General features: G+C 45.3%; 1 long non-coding RNA gene across 1 annotated transcript; it reads right to left on the reverse strand.

Annotated features, from left to right (window-relative positions):
* Positions 1-20,526, reverse strand: LOC135044451 (uncharacterized). The gene is made up of 3 exons (XR_010237048.1): positions 19,881-20,526; positions 19,727-19,795; positions 1-165 (listed from the first exon to the last, which is right to left on the reverse strand). It is a non-coding gene; the product is annotated as an uncharacterized LOC135044451 (long non-coding RNA).
* Positions 20,527-21,288: the final 762 nt, after the last annotated feature.

A 21,288-nucleotide genomic window follows, 5' to 3' on the forward strand; every position in this document is an offset into this window, starting at 1 on the left:
TAGTTAAAATGTAGATGAAAGGTCTAGGTGTTACCTGAACGGGTAAGAAAAGGCTACAGAGATAAGATCTGTGTCTGTCTGTGTGTCCGAAACTGCACACATCACGACTGCTGCTGTTTCTCCACTGTATGAACCACAAGTTCCGAAGGCAAAGATAGCAAAGAGCTGAGAGACAGAAGAAGAAGAAACAAGGTGGAGGGAAGGGGTAAACATAAAAGCAAAATACCTAAAAGCAGTATAGTAGGAATAGAATTATACAAGTAAGAATGTGCATGGGAAAACATTGGCCCTCATTCCGAGTTGTTCGCTCTGTAATTTTTTTCGCATCGCATCGATTTTCCGCTTAGTGCGCATGCGCAATGTCCGCAGTGCGACTGCGCCAAGTAAATTTGCTATGCAGTTAGGAATTTTACTCACGGTTTTTTCTTCGTTCTGGTGATCGTAATGTGATTGACAGGAAGTGGGTGTTTCTGGGCGGAAACTGGCCGTTTTATGGGTGTGTGTGAAAAAACGCTACCGTTTCTGGGAAAAACGCGGGAGTGGCTGGAGAAACGGAGGAGTGTCTGGGCGAACGCTGGGTGTGTTTGTGACGTCAAACCAGGAACGACAAGCACTGAACTGATCGCAGATGCCGAGTAAGTTTGAAGCTACTCAGAAACTGCTAAGAGGTGTGTAATCGCAATTTTGAGAATCTTTCGTTCGCAATTTTAAGAAGCTAAGATTCACTCCCAGTAGGCGGCGGCTTAGTGTGTGTAAAGCTGCTAAAAGCAGCTTGCGAGCGAACAACTCGGAATGAGGGCCATTGTACAGATGAGGCATCCCTCATCTTTGCCACTAGCCGCTGCAATTGCAAGTCGATTGCTGTGACTGGGGTGCCCGCAGCCGTGCTGGTGCACCACACAAGCAGCCGTGTTCCATAGGATTACATGGGTGCTTACGCTCCTGCGACAGAAGAGGAAGGACACATCTGTACTATTTAAATGATGGGTAATACCATCTCACATTTTCAAAACCACATGCCAGACAGAAAATTGCAGCCTTTAGTTTACAGGTCAACAAGAGATGCGGTCGGTCTCCCAGCCCCAACCCGTCAACACTAACCATAAATGGATCCTTCTGTATTGATTCAGTGGATATATCACATTCATTGTACTCAAGTGGGAACAGACTTAGATGATGGTAATAAACATGATATACATTGTGCAGACAGGAGTGTAAAGATGATGAGAGGAATGTAGATCATGTATTTCCATGTGGCTGGGGAGTAAAATAAAGTGTGTGTAATCCCATTGTATTCATATGATCTGAGATTACATTTACATAACATTGAGCTGTGCCTAGGACATTGTATATACCTGATGTCACAGAAGAGTAATAATTTGTCAGAGCACATATTTAAAGGGATTCAACCAGGTAAAGGGGGTTTAGATCTGAATCCACCCCCTATGGAGCATATTGAGGAGTCCTTTATCTTGATTACCTGAATCCAGTAACTCTATTGTTTTGTGAGCGCAAAGCATAGGAGGACTCAATCCATCAGTCATCTTCAGAAGAGTTGAATAGAAGCACCTCATTCACATTCTCTGAAGAAGACTGGACAGACTGATTCCTCCTCCAGTTGAAGAACACAGAGAGATATGGTGCTGATTGTCCAAAACTGAACCTATTGGAACATTGTAAAAACAGTTACAGCACATTAAGTGCTTTGTGCGATGTAATGCAATGCAATATAATAGCTTAGCACATACTGTAGCAGTAATCCAGGTGAACCCAAGTTGTCAGCAGGAGCTAAAATAAAATAAAATCAATTTCCAAAAAGCCCAGATTGGTTTGTGTACCCAAAGACTGCTTTAAATTACCCCTCTTCAGACCTCACCTCCTCCGCCTTACAGTAGGGCCAGGGCCATATTAATGGCCACATGGGCCTGGGGCTGATAATTATCAAGGACATATTTTGAGAAGCAGAGGAGGTGTGACCAGTGCTGAAAGGTTTTGGCCAGTTCCATGTGGGCAAGTACCCCCTACACTATCAGCCCAAATGTCTCGCTAAATATATTTAAGTAGAAAAGTTGCCTATTTTGTGAGTTAAATAGAAATAACATTTTGACCGTGTGGCCATTTGGGAGACTGGTCCTCATCACACTGTTATGATGATTGTCCTATTTTTATTAGGAGGCCTGAGACTGTTGTCCCATCTACATCTACCCCATTGTTACTCTTGGCCATGGGACTTCAACCTGTGGCCCTCCAGCTGCTGTGGAACTATACATCCCAGAATGCCCTGCCTCAGTTTTAGAATGTCTTAATAGCAAAACTGTGGCAGGGCATGCTGAGAGTGTAGTTCCACAGCAGCTGAAGGGCCACATGATGAAGACCCATGATCTGGGCCCTGTGCAGAGCTTCTTGACCCATCATGTCTCATCATAAAATAAGTAAATGCATTCTACCAATCAGGAGATCATCCAATTTTTAAAAACATTAATTTTTTTTGTGTGATATTTTTACCAGCAATTACTCGTGGGTCATGCTACATTTTTTAGAGGGTGTGTCTGTACAAAACAGTGGGTTTCATTTTATATGAGGTGTGCATATATTTATGTTTCAATATTCTTTTAAGAGATGTACAGGAAATTGCCATACCCCTACCTACAAATGACTCCTATTTCAATACCCACCTAATCACTGCATTCCCCTATGTACCAAAACACTGACATTTCCCTAGCCACCAAATGACTGTATTCCTCTATCCACCAAATGACTGTCATTCCCCTACATAATAAATTACTGCATTCCCCTATCCCCAAACGACTGCCATTCCCCTACCCTGCCAATGACTGCCATTCCCCTACCCAGCAAATGAATGCCATTCCCCTACCGAGTACACGACTGCCATTCCTCTACCCAGCAAATAAATGCCATTCCCCTACACAGTACATGACTACCATTCCTCTACTCAGTACATGACTACCATTCCTCTACCCAGCAAATGACTGCCATTCCTCTTCCCAGTAAATGACTGCCATTCCCCTACCCAGCCAATGACTTCCGTTCTCCTGTCCACAAAATGACTGCCATTCCCCTACCTGCCAAATTACTTTCGTTCTCCTGTCCACCAGATGACAGCCATTCCCCTACCCAGCAAATGACTGCAATTCCCCTACCCAGCAAATGACTGCAATTCCCCTACCCAGCAAATGACTGCCATTCCCCTTTTGCCAAGTGAACTTCATTCCCCTACCCATCAAATAACTGCCACTCTTCTGCCCAGCAAATGACTGCCATTCCCCTACTCACCAAATGTCTGCCATTCCCCTACTTATCAAATGACTGCCATTCCCCTACTTATCAAATGACTGCCATTCCCCTACTCACCAAATGACTGCCATTCCCCTACACAACAAATGACTGCCATTCCCTTACCGACTAGATGGCTGCTATTACTCTACCCCCCAAATGACTGCCATTCCCCTACTCACCAAATGACTGCCATTCCCCTACTCACCAAATGACTGTCATTCCCCTACTCACCAAATTACTGCCATTCCCCTATACAGCAAATGACTGCCATTCTCTTACCCACCAGATGGCTGCTATTATTCTACCCCCCAAATGACTGCCATACTCTACCCAACAAATAGCCATCATCATCATACCCAGCAAATAACCACTGTCATCATACCCAATGTCTCAACTAAATAATATGTGCAGAAGAAATATACAAAACTTACAGCAATGTGCTGCACAGATAAGTCCCCAATTCTGAGTCACACAATGCATAAAGGAATCCCACACATTCAGCAATATATTACAGAGAAAAATAACCATTGACAGCCAAAAATTACTGAGTTACTGTAAGCCCCAATGACCAACCATATATTGCACAGAAATAACTGCTTGCAAGTCACATATATTTCAGATTCCCAATAAAAATAACAATCAAATTTATGCAGCAGAAATATTTACTAATTACCAGAATATGTGTAACAGAAACCCCATTTCTAGGCATATAATGCATACAATACTAAGATATCACTGCCACCTGCTGCACACTGATCGTCTAATAGCAAATATGCCAGCCAGGTACCTATCACAATGCCTGCAGTTAACCTGCTTCAACCAACTAACTCAAACCAGGTCCTCTCCTACTGCCTACTCTTCATGCTGCTCTGTAGATGTGTGGGTCAGTTAAGTCTACAAGCAAGCTGTCTCTGGTCATCATTTGCAGGCCAGTAATATCCCTTTCGCACTGACATAGCCATGTCGCACCCGGGAATATGTACACGGGTGTTTCCCAGGTGCGACCCGGCTTGAGACTTGCGGCCCAACTCGGCATATTGCCGGGTTGGTGACGTCACCGCTGACGCTATTGGAGGTGGCGCTTAAAGATCATCACCTCCAAGTGCCGCCTCCTCCTATGCAGAGAACGGGTGCCGGGTCACCTTGACCCGGCTTACCCGTTCACACTGCACCGCATCCCGGGACGATTCCAGATTCAACCCAGGTCGAGACCTGGGATGAAATGCCGGGACGCTTCGACCCGGGATATTCTTTCATGATCCTTTCACACTGAGCAAATTCCCGGGTTGATGCGCGTTCATGTGCAATAACCAGGGAAATATTTGTCAGTGTGAAAGGGGTATTACGCGGTGGAGTTATTGTATCTCGTTTTTAGCACTGTTTGGTCTGGATTACCAATTTGCACCAGTGCTGCTTAATCTTGGGGTATTGTGCCCACATGAAAATTACAGTATGTTAAAGTTACATGTAATTGCAAATATTAAAAGAAGAGTGAAAGTAAACTGCTTGTGTGTCTGTATTTATTAAAAGTGTGTTTTTTCATGTTTAGAAGGATGACAGCTGGTTAAAATTTTTGGGGGGACTCAAATGCATTTCCCCCCAAGATTTTTCTATTTACATTTTTCTTTTTATTTATTAAGAGGCGGAGCTTGCTTCCTGGCGAGCTCCTGCTGTCCAGTCCTTTGAGTTCTGCTAGCAGTCAAAAAATTATCCGCTGAGTGTATGGGAAGAAACGATTTATGGCAAGAGACGTTTTGAGACAGGGCAGGTCTGATGAAAAAACAGGAGATTTATGGTAAAAGCTATCATTGGCAAATCTCTTTCTGCGAGGTACACTGGTTTCCACAGGGAATAACATCGGGGTGTAGAGTTGGAGCTTGATCCGAGGCACCAACAGGCTAAGGCTTTGACTGTTCCCAGGATGCACTGCACCACCTCCTCTATAGCCCCGCCTCCAGGCACTGGAGCTCAGTTTTGTTAACCAGTCCAATGCAGTAGCAGGTAAGAGAGACGGTAGATGTTAGTCACATAGACCCACATTCTCACGACAGGAGAAGGGACTAGCGGCTAATGCCATACAAACCCAAAGAAGCTAAGTGCGTCAGGGTGGGCGCCCTGTGGAAACCAGTGTACCTCGTAGAAAGATTTAACAATGGTAAGTCTTACCATAAATCTCCTTTTCTGCAGCGGGGTACACTGGTATTCCACAAGGAATAACATTGGTGATATCCTAAAGCAGTTCCTCGTGGGAGGGGACGCACTGTAGCGGGCACAAGAACCCGGCGTCCAAAGGAAGCATCCTGGGAGGCGGAAGTATCAAAGGCATAGAACCTGATGAACGTGTTCACTGAGGACCACGTAGACGCCTTGCACAATTGTTCAGCGGACGCGCCACGGTGGGCCGCCCAAGAAGGTCCAACAGACCGAGTAGAATGGGCCTTGATCTGGGAGTCCAGCCTGCGCATAAGTTTGTGCAATCACCATTCTAATCCATTTGGCCAAGGTCTGCTTATTCGTAGGCCAGCCACGTTTGTGAAAACCACAAAGTACAAAAAGAGAATCTGACCTCCTGATAGAGGCAGTCCTTTCTACATGTATACGGAGAGACCGTACCACATACAAAGACCGCTCTTTGGAGGACACACCAGGAGAGATAAAGGCCGGAACCACAATCTCTTCGTTAAGGTGGAAAGATGACACCACCTTAGGTAGATAACCAGGGCGAGTTCTAAGAACTGCCCGGTCACGGTGAAAAATCAGAAAGGGTGGACGACAGGACAAAGCGCCTAAGTCAGACACCCTCCTAGCAGAGTCAATAGCCAACAGAAAAATGACCTTAAGCGTTAGGCATTTAAGGTCCACAGACTCAAGAGGTTCAAACGGAGACTCTTGAAGGGCATTAAGGACAACAGACAGATCCCATGGAGCCACAGGAGGAACATAGGGAGGCTGAATCTGTAGTACGCCCTGAGTGAATGTATTAACATCAGGAATAGATACAGTTTTTAGCTGAAACCACACCGACAAGGCAGAAAGGCGAAGTCCTAAATCCAGGCCTTGTTGCAAAAAAGCCAGAAGTCTGCAAGTACTAAACTTGCATGCATCGTAATTCTTAGCAGCACACCAGGTGAAGTTAGAATTCCAGACCCTATAATAATTCTGTGCAGAAGCCGGTTTGCGGGCCTTCAACATAGTTTGAATAACCGCATCAGAAAATTCTTTGACCCTCAGGAGTGAAGCTTCAAGAGCCATGCCGTCAAAGCCAGTCTTGCCAGGTCCTGGTAAACATAAGGGCCCTGAACGAGGTCTGGGCGTTGAGGAAGTAGAAGAGGAAGCTCGATCGAGAGACCTTGCAGGTCTGAGAACCAATGCCGTCTGGGCCACGCTGGAGCAACTAGAAGCAGTATTCCTCCTTCTTGCTTGAACTTCTATAGCACCCTGGGCAGGAGTGACACTGGAGGAAACACGTATGGCAGCCGAAAGTTCCATGGAATTGCCAGTGCGTCCACGAACGCTGCTTGAGGGTCCCTTGTCCTTGCTCCGAAGACCGGAACCTTGTGATTGTGTTGAGATGCCATCAGGTCTACATCTGGTAGACCCCACTTGTCCACAAGGAGTTAGAAGACCTCCGGGTGAAGACTCCACTCCCCGGCATGTACGTCCTGACGACTGAGAAAGTCCGTTTCCCAGTTGAGGACCGCCGGAATGAACACTGCCAATATTGCTGGCAGATGGCGTTCCGCCCATCGAAGAATTTTTGACACTTCCATCATTGCCAAGCGGTTTCAAGTGCCGCCTTGATTATTTATGTACGCCACCATGGTGGCGTTGTCTGATTGTACTTGAACAGGCCTGTTCTGCACAAAAGGCAGAGCCAGTGTCAATGCATTGAACACTGCCCTCAATTCCAGAATGTTTAATGGGAGGAGAGATTCCTCCCTGGTCCATGATCCTGGAAAGAGTGTTGCGTGAACACCGTGCCCCAACCCCGCAGACTGGCATCTGTCATTAGGAGGACCCAGTTGGAGATCCAGAAGGGACGACCCCTGCTCAATTGTTGGTCCTGTAGCCACCAACTCAGTGACAGACGAATTTCCGGAGTCAAGGAGATCATTTTAGACATGATCCGGTGAGGCAGGCCATCCCACTTGGAAAGGATTAAGCTCTGCTGAGGGCGGGAATGAAATTGAGCGTACTCTACCATGTCAAAAGTCAACACCATGAGGCCTAGTACTTGCATCGCTGAGTGTATCGACACTCTTTGGCGAGAGAGGTAGCATCTGATTCTGTCCTGAAGTTTCAGGACCTTCTCTGGAGACAAGAACAAACGTTGGTTGTGTGTGTCCAGTAATGCCCCCAGGTACACCATACTCTGAGCAGGGACCAGTGCGGATTTCCCGTCATGCAGCAGGCTTGCCCGGTTTGGAAGCAGGCTGACGGGCGGCCCAAGAACATTTAGGTTTGGGCTTAGAGGACTTGGAAGTGCGAACCTGTCTCGGGTATGCCTGACCCCTTGCTTTACCTGGAGGTCGAAAGGAATGAAAAGTACTACTCTTAACCTCCGGAACCGAAGGATTAGTAATTGGGAGCAACGCAGTCTTGGCCGATGCCAAGTCGGTCACAATCTTGTTCAGATCATCTCCAAATAGTATTTCTCCCTTAAAAGGGAGTACCTCCAAGGTCTTCTTAGAATCCAGGTCCACCAACCAGACCGTAACCACGGAATCCAGCGAGCCAGGATAGACGTAGTAGATGCCTTGGCCGCCATAACACCTGCATCAGAGGCCGCCTCCTGAATATAGTGGGAGGCTGTGGTAATATAGGACAAATATTGTCTGGCAGTGTCAGAAAAATTCAGAGGTAGCTCTTCCTCAATCGCTTGAACCCATGCTTCAATGCCTTTTGCAGCCCAAGAGGCTACCATAGTGGGTCTATGTACAGCACCTGTAAGAGTGTAAATAGACTTCAAGCAACATCTCAACATGCTTATCCGTCGGTTCCTTCAAAGAGTGGTGACAGGCAGAGTAGATGACACCACAAGACGGGCTGTGAGTCCACTGGTGGCAGGGTTTCCCACTTGTTACTCAACTCTGCAGAGATAGGATAATGAGCTAGCATCTTTTTAGCCAGGGATAATTTCTTTCCTGGAGAAGACCAGGATTCCTGATGTATGTCAATTAAATGGTCAGAATGTGGTAAGACTAATTTAGTAACCTTCTGACGTTTGAACTTATCAGGTTTCTTAGACGTATCAGGAGGGTCAATCTCATCATCAATCTGAAGAATCAGCTTTATGCCTCCACTAGGTCAGGAACATCAACCTGTGTTGTAGAATCTTCATCAGAAGTGGTATCAGCATCTGATGGATCAGTATATTCCCCATCCGAAACGGAAGAATCATCTGAAATATTAGTGGATTGTGAGGATGAAATGGCCCGCTTAGATGACCCTTTGGTCCAAGTAGGGCGAGGGTTAGGTTTTTGTTTAACCAAGGACTGATTTAATTGCTGTAACTGGGTTGACAGAGTATCCACCTATGGTGGATTAACTACAGGGACAATATGTGGCTGTAATGGCACAGGAGGTCCCACAGGGGGCGTAAGTCTTGTTACAAGCTTAGTCAGCATATTTGAAAATGCAGCCCAAGGTGGATCTGCCACAAGTGCTGTGGGCTGACTAGGGGGTGCAGAACACTGAGTACCTGAACCCTCAGCAGAAATCATTTCCTCAGGTAAATCCATGGTGCCAGCACTGCATGATGCAGGAGCATCTGCGGATTTCCAGCCCTGTGTAGCAGACATTAGTGGGAATGTAGCCTTAGGGTGTATCAGTGCAATATAGCCAGACAAACACAATGCCTGACAAAAACCCCCTAAGATATGTGACCGCAATTGCTGAGCACAAAAAGAGGATTTAAGTGGTATGAGGTGACTGAAACACACAGTGAAAAATACAAAACAGTATATCCTGTGGAACACTATATGGTACAGTATATGAGACCCTGACGCACTTAGACTTCCAGGGCACAGAATATAGTGATAGCAATATGTGTGATACACAGAATAGAATCCACACAGCAGCTATAGGCACACACAGTCACAGGTACAATGCAGAAATTATTACATATAAAAAATAAAACTGCACTGGACTAGTAATACTACATATAGAAATGTATGTATACAGATACAGGTTGAGTAGCCCTTATCCAAAATGCTTGGGACCAGCAGTATTTTGGATATCGGATTTTTCCGTATTTTGGAATAATTGCACACCATAATTAGATATCATGGCGATGGGACCCAAGTCTAAGCACAGAATGCATTTATGTTTCACATACACCTTATATACACAGCCTGAAGGTCATTTTAGCCAATATTTTTAATAACTTTGTGCATTAAAGAAAGTGTGTGTACATTCACACAATTAATTTATGTTGCATATACACCTCATACACACAGGCTGAAGGTCATTTCATACAATATATTTAATAACTTTGTGTATTAAACAAAATTTGTGTACATTGAGCCATCAGAAAACAAAGGTTTCACTATCTCAGTCTCACTCCAAAAATTCCGTATTTCGGAATATTCTGTATTTTGGAGTATTTGGATATGGGATACTCAACCTGTATAACAATGCACAGTAAACACTGGATGTATATCACATAATACTTGTACTAAATATTCATATAGCCGTACACTTGTTCTTAACTAATGCTGTCTAAATGACATGTAGAATATTTAAGTGTCCTGTAAATGCACAGTGCTGATGAGACAGGCGGCTTTACAGAGGAAAAAAATTCTATGTACTCGCGCTGGCTGACAAATTGATGCAGAAATGGTTTGCTTCGTGTGTAAAATTATAAACAATTTATTAACATTTCATATATAAAACAATTAAAAAAGGAATATATTCCTAGTACCACTAATTAATAAAATTCATTCGTCTTATCTGGATAGACTCAATTGTGCAATATGCCACTTTCCTATGTGACCAAAGTCAAATCCTTAGGGCTAGGACAATCTCCCAAGATGTGTGCACTGTGTTTTGCAGATAATTACCGGATCCACAGAATGATGGGCATCAGCATTAGGACAAGTCCATTTATAGCTGCAGGTGTGGGCCAACCGGTTAAGTATGCTTTATCCAGTGATGGGAGAAAGAGTCCAATTTTTGCCAGGGGATGACAGCGGTCCTGTAGGTCTGTTTGGAAAGTGGAGTCCAGATAGATGTAGGAAAAGCTCAACGCGTTTCACTGGCACAAGTACAATCCAGCTTCCTCCTTTACAGAGGAGACAGTGCCCAGCAGTCCCAGGATCAGCGCAGCTCTGTGAAATGGCGCCAAAATGCTGACAGGGAGTGAGGGAGAGAAAGTGATGCAGCTCCAGGGCGGGAACACCTGCTGTAGATGGCGCCTGGAGCTGGGGGAGGGGCTTCAGGTCAGCGCCTTATCCCCTCTGCTGGACTTCACCACCGGGTACTATGAAGCCTATAATAAACAGATTTTAGTAAATCCGACCTGTGCTCCCTGCCCTGGTGGATATAGTGGGGTCCCTGCATGGCCACAGTGTCCATGCCAGCGTGTGCAGTCCGTTTCCAGGGACTGCGACCGGATCGCAATTTTGGCAGGTCTTACCTGGGGACCCTCTTACCTCCTCCCTGAAGTGCGGCCACGTAATCCAGGAGAGCAGCAGCGGTGATGTGTGCCTGATGACCGGAGATGCCTCCGCTACAAGTACCTGCCAACCAGGGTGCGGGAGTATGCAGCGCCGCTGGGGGAGGTGATGGAGCCACAGCACAGAATGTCAGCATGATATACACAGCATCTAGTGCCTGTGCTGCGGCCCTTGAAGTCTTCTTACTTCTTAAAAAGCTCTTATTAGGGATGCCTAGCGCAGCCCCACCTGTTAATGACCTGCACTGCAGGCACCAACTTACAAACTGAGCTCCAGTGCCTAGAGGCGTGGCTATAGAGGAGGCGGTGCAGTGCATCCTGGGAACAGTCGAAGCTTTAGCCTGTTGGTGCCTCGGATCAAGATCCAACTCTACACCCCAATGTTATTCCCTGTGGAATACCAGTGTACCCCGCTGCAGAAAACAGTAGTGTATAAAGCCAATGTCATGATCATTTTAGTTGGTCAGATAATCGTTCAGTTGGATGAAAAGTTGCTCAGTGTATGGCCAGCTTTATGTATAGTTTCCACTGCTCCTGACCTGATCTCTAACATTGTACAATATTTAAGTACTCCTTTAATTCAACTTACAATGTTCTCTTATAATATTTAGTGCACTACCACCTACTGAAACATTTTGTTAAAGTGCACCATCCCTTACCAGAGCTCCACGGGCTGCTATGTATATCCATTTTCCCCAGGGCTCCTCTGTCAAAAAGCCAGGGATAGCGTAGGTGGGTGACCAATAATAATCCACAATCACACATCCTGGTGCCATTTTAAAGTGGGTAATGGCATTGATGGGACAGTTCTGCATTACACAACCGGCAGATCCCCAGGAATAACAGCTGAATGGAGCAGGGCTTCGTTTAGGGGCCGGAATAAGTTAGCAGAGTTTTACAGCAAGTGGCAGTACACTTTGACACCTGGAGCTAACAGATCATTGCTGTCATGTTGCAGATATTAAACATGGTAAATCACCAAGGTAAAAGTTATCAGTGGCCATGTCATTATGGATATGAACTAATTACAATCTGCATTGCTACATATTTTACCGTGCTGGCCTGCGATATGCATTTTTTTTAAAATAAAAACGACTGCAAATGTGTCCTGGATTTACTATGCCTTCCTGGTAATAATATCTGACATTTGCACAAGAAATAAAAAGTACAGTATTTTTGTTTACTTTTATGTGAAACAGCCGTGTAATGAGAGCACCCTTCAAGAAAAGCCTCAGGAAAAGAAATAATTATATGAAGAATGTAACCTGACCTTTTCAGAAATTCCCACCACAACCATGTCCAGAATATCCAGGACATGAAAGAACAGTAGTTGGCAGATATGACCAAAATGAGCTGGAGTAAAAGGAGTACATACTGACATTAAATAGAGCAGGTGTGATTTAAAGCTCCATTAATAATCTGGATATTACAAATCATGCATTGATAGTCTATAAACATGGAAATGATATGCGTCAGAATGGCACAAGACACAACTTACAAGGTGATATGACTTGAGGTCCATGGTACTATTAAGTTTGGTGCATTGCTTTAGTTGATATAACTAATAACATATTTAATGTTATGCACACCAGTGCCAGCAGGAAAGTACTGGTGTCAGAACTGTTATGCACTCCAGTGTCTGCAGGAATGTACTGGTGTTTGAACTGTTATGCAAAACAGATGGACTCACAGACAAACTGGGGGATATGACATAACGTACACAGAAGGTGATAGGGTAACAAAATACACACAAAGTGAACAGAGAAGCCCAGAGGCTAAGGAACTGGGTATCTCCCTTGTATTAGAACTGCTAAGATGGAAAAAGCAAGATGTTGTGTTTTAATACGTAGAGTACCCGAAATGCTGTTGCTAAGGGCAACAGCAAAACCCTAAAGGGTTACCAACGGGTGTGGCAGTAAACTCCTTGGTCAGAGATGGAATGATAGACACAAGGAGAATCTCCACAATCCAAATTCTCACTTGCAGTGCACAGGTTTTAGCTTACTGCCACTAAACTGACCCCTGACACCTAGCACAGTGAGACAGGATTAGACAGGCAAGTCTTAGAATACAGCCGCAAACTTGCTAAGTTCACAGAGTAGTAACAGAACCCCAGCAAGCTAAACGACTGACTCCAGTCTTACTGCTAGGTCTGGATTGGCAGAGTGTAATACCAAATTCCCAGGCCTATTTGCAGTAAGCAACAAACAAATACAAAGCTACACAGTACTGGCTAACGTTCATGAACTGACTAACCAACAAAGATTCAGCCGCATCTGCTTACCCTGAAAAGAGGCCTTATAAAGCAGGTGCTGTCCACGCCCCACTCAGACCTCACAGACTGTGAGCACAAAAACCAGCACCGGATCCCCTGCCGTGCACAGAGCCTATAACCACTGCACAGCAAAAGACCCGAACCGGAGTATCAGCTGCGCTCAGGTTACTCCACTAGCACTTGTCTCCCGGTTGCCATGACGACGTGGCAGCACAGGGCAGGAGACCCTAACAGTACCCCCCCTCTGACGAGGGGTCAAAGAACCCCTACCACCGGGTTTATCGGGGAACTGCGAGAAGAAAGAGCGTATCAGTCTGGGGGCATGAAGATCACAACTGCGCACCCACGACCGCTCCTCCGGGCCATACCCCTTCCAGTGCACCAAAAATGACAGCCGACCCCGAACCACCTTGGAGTCAAGAATCCTTTCAACAACAAACTCCCTCTGGCCACGTATCAGAAGAGGGGAAGGTCTTCCACTGGTAGAAGGATTACTAATCGCCCGTTTTAAAAGGGAACAATGAAATGTTTTATTGATACCCAAAGAACGGGGCAGATCTAACTGAAATGCCACCGGATTGATAACCCTGGTGATCTTATAAGGGCCGATGAACCGGGGCCCTAACTTATGAGATGGCTGTCTCAACTTCAAATTCTTGGTAGACAACCAGACGAAGTCTCCTAATTTGAAGCTGCAGGGTCTTTTCCGCTTATCAAAAACCCTTTTGGTCACTAATGACACAGACACAAGGGCTTTCTTCACTTTCCGCCAAATACCTCTAAGGACCGAAACCACAGAGGAACCACCAGGCGTGGAGTCCACGGGGTCAAAAGAATTGGCCTTAGGATAATGCCCATACACACAAAGGAAGGGAGAGATCCCTGTAGCAGAGTGAGCCGCGTTGTTATAGGCAAACTCCGCCATGGACAGATGAGCAACCCAGTCAGTCTGACACTTGGAGACATAACACCTGAGGAACTGCTCCAAGGACTGGTTCACCCTTTCAGTCTGCCCATTAGACTGCGGATGGTAGCCTGACGACAAGCTGACAGAAATCTGGAGATCGGAACAAAATGCCCTCCAGAATTTGGCCACAAACTGGGATCCGCGGTCAGAGACCACATCAAGTGGCAACCCGTGGAGACGCACAACATGCAGCATAAATAATTCAGACAGGCGTCTGGCTGATGGCAGCCCAACCAGTGGAACGAAGTGCGCCATCTTCGAAAACCTGTCAACGACAACCCAGATGGCTGTCATCCCCGAGGATTTGGGCAAGTCCACCACAAAATCCATTGAAATGTGGGTCCATGGCTTAGATGGGATAGAGAGTGGATGTAATGGGCCAACAGGAACCCCTCTAGGAGTCTTATTTCGGGCACAGATGTCACATGCCCGAACCCACTGATCCACATCCTTAGCCACCGAGGGCCACCACACCGCCCTAGATAGCAACTCCCGAGTTCTGGCAATACCCGGGTGACCTGCCGACTTCTTGGCATGGAATTCCAGGAACACTCGCTGTCTTAACCTAGGAGGCACAAACAAAAGACCTACCGGAAGGTCTGGAGGAGCCTGCTCCTGTGCTCTAAGGACTAATGATAAGAGGTCCTGGGTAATGCCCACTTTAATACATGATGGGGAAACAATGGGCAACGGCTCCTCGGTGGTCTCCTGGATTGGAGCAAAACTCCGCGAGAGCGCATCAGCCTTGATGTTTTTTGACCCAGGGCGATATGTTATCAAGAAATTAAAGCGAGCAAAAAACAAAGCCCATCGTGCCTGCCTGGCATTGAGACGCTTCGCTGACTCTAAATATGCCAGATTCTTATGGTCAGTGAGAATTGAGACCACAAACTTAGCCCCCTCAAGCCAGTGTCTCCACTCCTCGAGTGCATCCTTAATAGCCAACAATTCCCGGTTACCCACGTCATAATTCATCTCGGCAGGCGAAAATTTACGGGAAAAGTAAGCACAGGGATGAAGGCGATTATCAGACACTCCCATCTGAGAAAGCACTGCCCCAATACCCATCTCAGAGGCATCCACCTCCACCACAAAAGGACGCTCTGGATCTGGGTGTCGCAGCACCTTGGCCGAAACAAATGCCCTTTTGAGACGGGCAAAAGCCGCTTTAGCCTCACAAGACCAGTGAGCAACATCCGCCCCTTTCTTAGTGAGTGCCACCAAGGGCGCCACTATAGACGAAAATCCAGCGATAAATCGTCTATAAAAATTCGCAAAGCCCAGGAAACGCTGAAGCGCCTTCAAACTAGTGGGCTGCACCCAATCCAGGACTGCCTGTACCTTGGAACCCTCCATTCGGAAACCTTCTGGGGAGATAATATATCCTAGAAATGCGATTTGCTGAACTTCAAATTCGCACTTCTCCAGCTTTGCCCCAAGCCGGTGGTCTCTGAGTTTCTGGAGGACTAAGCGTACATGCTTCCGATGTTCCTCCAGGGAATGGGAGAAGATTAGGATGTCATCTAAGTATACAACTAAGAATCTATCCAAATATTCCCTGAGCACATCATTCATGAAATCCTGGAAGACTGCCGGGGCATTACAGAGCCCAAAAGGCATCACCAAATATTCATAATGCCCTGAGTGGGTATTAAAGGCAGTCTTCCATTCATCCCCCTCTCTTATTCGGATTAGATTGTACGCACCACGTAGGTCAATCTTAGAAAAAATGGTGGCAGTACGAAGCTGGTCAAACAAGACCGAAATGAGAGGCAGTGGGTATGAGTTTTTAATCGTGATACGGTTCAATTCCCTGAAGTCGATGCAGGGTCGCAACGAACCGTCCTTTTTACCCACGAAGAAGAACCCCGACCCAACTGGAGACTGTGAAGGTCTGATAAATCCCTTAGCCAAGTTCTCCTGAATGTACTCTGCCATAGCCTGAGTCTCAGGACGTGACAGGGAGTACAACCTGCTCTTGGGAAGCTTAGCATTTGGCAACAAATCAATGGCACAGTCATAGGGGCGATGGGGAGGTAGTACCTCTGCAACTTTTTTGGAGAACACGTCCGCAAAATCTGCATAACACCCTGGCAATCCTGGCAAACTTAGCTGCGAGAGCCTGACTGGAAGGCTCAAGCAACTCCTGAAACAATCAGTACCCCAACTAAGAATCTCCCCAGAGACCCAGTCAAATTGAGGATTGTGGGCCCTTAACCAGGGTAACCCCAACACCAATGGGGCAAAAGTACAGACAGTCACATAAAAGGACAATTTTTCAGAGTGTGTGGCTCCAATAAACAAAGAAATCTGGCTAGTGCAAGAGGTAATTTTACCTTGGGATAATGGTTCCCCGTTTAACCCACAAATCTCAATTTCCGATGCCAAGGGTACTAAGGGAACAGAGTGTTTCAGGGCGAATTGGCGGTCCATAAAAACCCCGTCGGCCCCACTGTCCACAAAGGCCTCAGTCTTGACAGTTTGACCGAGGATCTTCAAGGTCACCGGAATGATAAAAGTCTTCTTGGGAAATTCTGACTTCTGGCCTGACAGGATATTTCCCATCACCCTCAGGCCCTGAAGTTTTCCGGCTTTTCTGGGCATGATACTACCACATGACCTTTATTCCCACAGTACAAACACAACCCCTGCTGTCTCCTCCGCGTCTTCTCACGCGAGGAGAGGCGGGTAGCCCCAATCTGCATAGGCTCCTCAGAAAATTCCTCAGAGTCTGAGGTTCCCTTGGGAAGGAAGGAAATCTCAGTCTCCCTTTCAAGCCTACGCTCTCTCAGCCGTCTATCCACCCGGATGGATAACTGCATGAGCTGATCCAAGCTATCAGGCAAGGGATATTGTACCAGTTGGTCCTTTATCTGGTTAGAAAGACCTCTTCGGTACTGGTGTCTCAGGGCTGGGTCATTCCACTGGGTATCATGGGCCAACCTCCGAAACTCCGTACAGTAAACCTCAACTGGCCTGCGCCCTTGCTTAAGGATCGAAATCTGAGCCTCGGCTGAGGCCGTCTTGTCAGGGTCATCATACAACATGCCCAGTGCCGTAAAAAAAGCATCAACACTTTTAAGCGACGGACAGTCAGGCTGCAACCCATATGCCCAGACCTGTGGGTCTCCTTGTAGCAAGGAAATCACTATGCCCACCCGCTGAATCTCCGACCCAGAAGACTGAGGCCTAAGCCGGAAGTATAGCTTGCAGCTCTCCTTGAAACAAAAGAACTGCGAGCGATCTCCAGAAAAACGATCCGGGAGATTTACTTTCGGCTCCTTAACCCCTGCAGGTGCTGCTGCTGCGGGAGCTCTGCCAGCAGCCTGGGAGGTGTGCATTTTAATGGACAAATCATTAAATTGTCGAGTCAGGACCTGCACCTGATCGACCACCTGTTGCAACGTATTTTGAGGGGTATGCTCCATATTCCCACAAAATTTCAACAGGAGTATTAGGCTGCTGAATATGTTATGCACACCAGTGCCAGCAGGAAAGTACTGGTGTCAGAACTGTTATGCACTCCAGTGTCTGCAGGAATGTACTGGTGTTTGAACTGTTATGCAAAACAGATGGACTCACAGACAAACTGGGGGATATGACATAACGTACACAGAAGGTGATAGGGTAACAAAATACACACAAAGTGAACAGAGAAGCCCAGAGGCTAAGGAACTGGGTATCTCCCTTGTATTAGAACTGCTAAGATGGAAAAAGCAAGATGTTGTGTTTTAATACGTAGAGTACCCGAAATGCTGTTGCTAAGGGCAACAGCAAAACCCTAAAGGGTTACCAACAGGTGTGGCAGTAAACTCCTTGGTCAGAGATGGAATGATAGACACAAGGAGAATCTCCACAATCCAAATTCTCACTTGCAGTGCACAGGTTTTAGCTTACTGCCACTAAACTGACCCCTGACACCTAGCACAGTGAGACAGGATTAGACAGGCAAGTCTTAGAATACAGCCGCAAACTTGCTAAGTTCACAGAGTAGTAACAGAACCCCAGCAAGCTAAACGACTGACTCCAGTCTTACTGCTAGGTCTGGATTGGCAGAGTGTAATACCAAATTCCCAGGCCTATTTGCAGTAAGCAACAAACAAATACAAAGCTACACAGTACTGGCTAACGTTCATGAACTGACTAACCAACAAAGATTCAGCAGCATCTGCTTACCCTGAAAAGAGGCCTTATAAAGCAGGTGCTGTCCACGCCCCACTCAGACCTCACAGACTGTGAGCACAAAAACCAGCACCGGATCCCCTGCCGTGCACAGAGCCTATAACCACTGCACAGCAAAAGACCCGAACCGGAGTATCAGCTGCGCTCAGGTTACTCCACTAGCACTTGTCTCCCGGTTGCCATGACGACGTGGCAGCACAGGGCAGGAGACCCTAACATTTAAATGTATATGGAGACATTTCAATGTATTAAGCCTTAAAAAGTAATAAAGTGGAGAGTGATAAAGCGTGATAAAGTACCAACAAATCAGCTCCTGTCATTTTTCAAACACATCCTGTAAAATGGCAGCTAAGAAGCTGATTGGCTGGAACTTTAACACTCTCCACTTAATCACTTTTTAAGGCTAAATACATTTGGGCCTTTAAAGATACTAAATAGAGGTGAAAATTACTTTTCATTTAAATGTTAATAAGACGGCCTAGTGTACTCATCTACACATAGAACGGTGACTGCATGTACAACATAATATGTATGTCTGAAACCTGAACACTCCTTGGCACAGGTTGTGTGCTGAATGATCCCAAGCATGTGGAGTATGAAGATGGTGGAAAGGTTACTGACTGGGAGAGATTCCTAAACTGAAGTGAAATGTGAGAGCAGCTATTTGTGAGGGACATCCAGAGCAATCCAAGTAGGGGGCAGGGGATACAGTATACAAAAGTTGTGGGATAGAAAAGTGATTTTAAAGACAACATAGAAAAGGATTATATTCATGGCCAATCGTGGCATTAAAATATGTAGGCATGCAACATATGTAGCCAACATCTCTGTAGTCATTGTAGCCATTAGAGTCTAGAAGGAGCCATCAGAGGACAGCAAACATGCATATCCTTTTGTGGGTTCATTAACATATATTTATCCGTACAGAGAGTAAAAAGGAAAAGTGCTGGAGGGTAATTAACTACACTTCATTAACAAGAATGGACATTAAATTAAAAAAAGTGATGACATTTTAAAATATACACCCCTGTGGTAATATTGTTATGTAAGTGATTACCAAGCTAGAGTTAAAATGAATGAAATGCTACTATGAGATATATATGTGAGGTATATAACAGCATAACTTCCATAACCTCCAATCAGGTTAGGTTAAATAAAAAACAAAACAAAACAAAAAAACATAAGCATACAATTCAAGACGGAAAAAAATTCAACACTGCTATGAGTACATTAATATATATTTACATAAAATCCCAGTTTTGTACTGTGAGTGACATTACTATACCCCTCATGAACTAAAAGGCAAAGTAATCATGTGAGCTTTGCTTACCCATTCCAGCAGTTTAATAAATCCTAATGGCTCCTCCAGTCGCTTCCAGCGTACACCTGTCAGTGGGTTCTAGTGAATGGGGGAGAGGTCAGTATTTACCTCCTTCACAGTGAATAAAAACCACACCTGCCATAATGTACACCCCTCGTGCTACCTTGAAGGCCCAGCCTGTGCGCCCCCCTTCTCTGTCCATCGTCGTAGAGGACACTGCTGTAGACATGCTCTTAAATCACGGTTTTGCAGGGTAGTCAAATGGAATCCAAGTATCCAAACAAAGTGATGCTAGTTCCCAAATGATTGTATGGTGCAGTTCCTCTTGATATTCAGTCTGTTGGTGCAGTATGGTTTCCTTATAGCCTTTTGGATGTATATTTATCCCTAATCCAGTCTAGCTAATGTTCTGTGCTCATGTATACTTTGCATTACGCATTTCTGCAAATCCCTGTAAATTTTGCCTTACCCTATTGTATTCTTCTTTCGCTTTCTTTATTGTATTATTTTGCACTGACACTTGTAGCATATACAGAGCTATTATTTTAGTACATATTATTTTAGTTATGTAAATACATTCCCTGTTGTCTCAGCTCTTATTTTATTTACGTGTGTACCTCTCACCAGCTACTTAATCCCTGTATAATTATTATTATTATGCTAAATGTAGACTCGTTCTTTTGTCCCTGTATTCCTGTCCCTGGCTCTTTGCCCTTGCTGTCTGCCTGTCTTTCCTTCTGCCCCCTCCCTACTCACTCTCTCTCTCTCTCTCTCTCCCACACTCACCTCTTCACTCCCTCTCTTTCCCTGTTCACTGACAAAAAAAAGCCTAATTCAGAGTTCAGCAGTGTGAATGCAAAGGACACCTGATCCCTACACACACCCCATCCCAAAACAGGACATGAACAGTCATCAGTTCAACTAGTGGGAGGTGATAGACAGGACTCTTCTACTGGGAACTAAGGGCAAAGGCAGGCTGCAAGATCTAAGGTTTTAATAGGTTTCATGATATTATTACATATCATATGAAATAGCTTTTCTTAAGAAAGTGAAATATAATGAAGTCTTATAGTAGTAAAGGTTACCTAGAGTTGCTATAGTAACGTAAAAAAGCCATCACAAGATTATAATCAATTAAATTACGTCATAGACTAAACTGCTTGCAGATTGATGGCCTAACTATGCATGATACCAGCACTATCAGACTTATAGCACATTTAGGCTATGTGCTAATTAGGCTGTTAATGTTATAATGACTGGCCAACTGTGTGATAAAAGTAGAAGTTGTAGTGGTATGAAGTGCTCCAACAGCAACAGGAACCAGCTGTTCCTTAGTTGTATTGTAAAGAACAGTACCTCATCCAGCAGCTGCTGAGCTTTATTAGATTGACACAGTTGGGCATATTTATAAAACCATTCAGAAAAACAATATACTTAAATTGCCACAAAATTAGACTAAATACGATACATGCAGGCAAAAAATGTCTCGCTGAGCAATAATTGCCTTCAGGGAATTGAAATACTGTCTTAAGACTGCAGAATTTCTATGTAGTATACTTGTCACAACTATG

The sequence above is a fragment of the Pseudophryne corroboree genome, chromosome 2, assembly GCF_028390025.1.
Source record: "Pseudophryne corroboree isolate aPseCor3 chromosome 2, aPseCor3.hap2, whole genome shotgun sequence".
NCBI lineage: Eukaryota > Metazoa > Chordata > Amphibia > Anura > Myobatrachidae > Pseudophryne > Pseudophryne corroboree.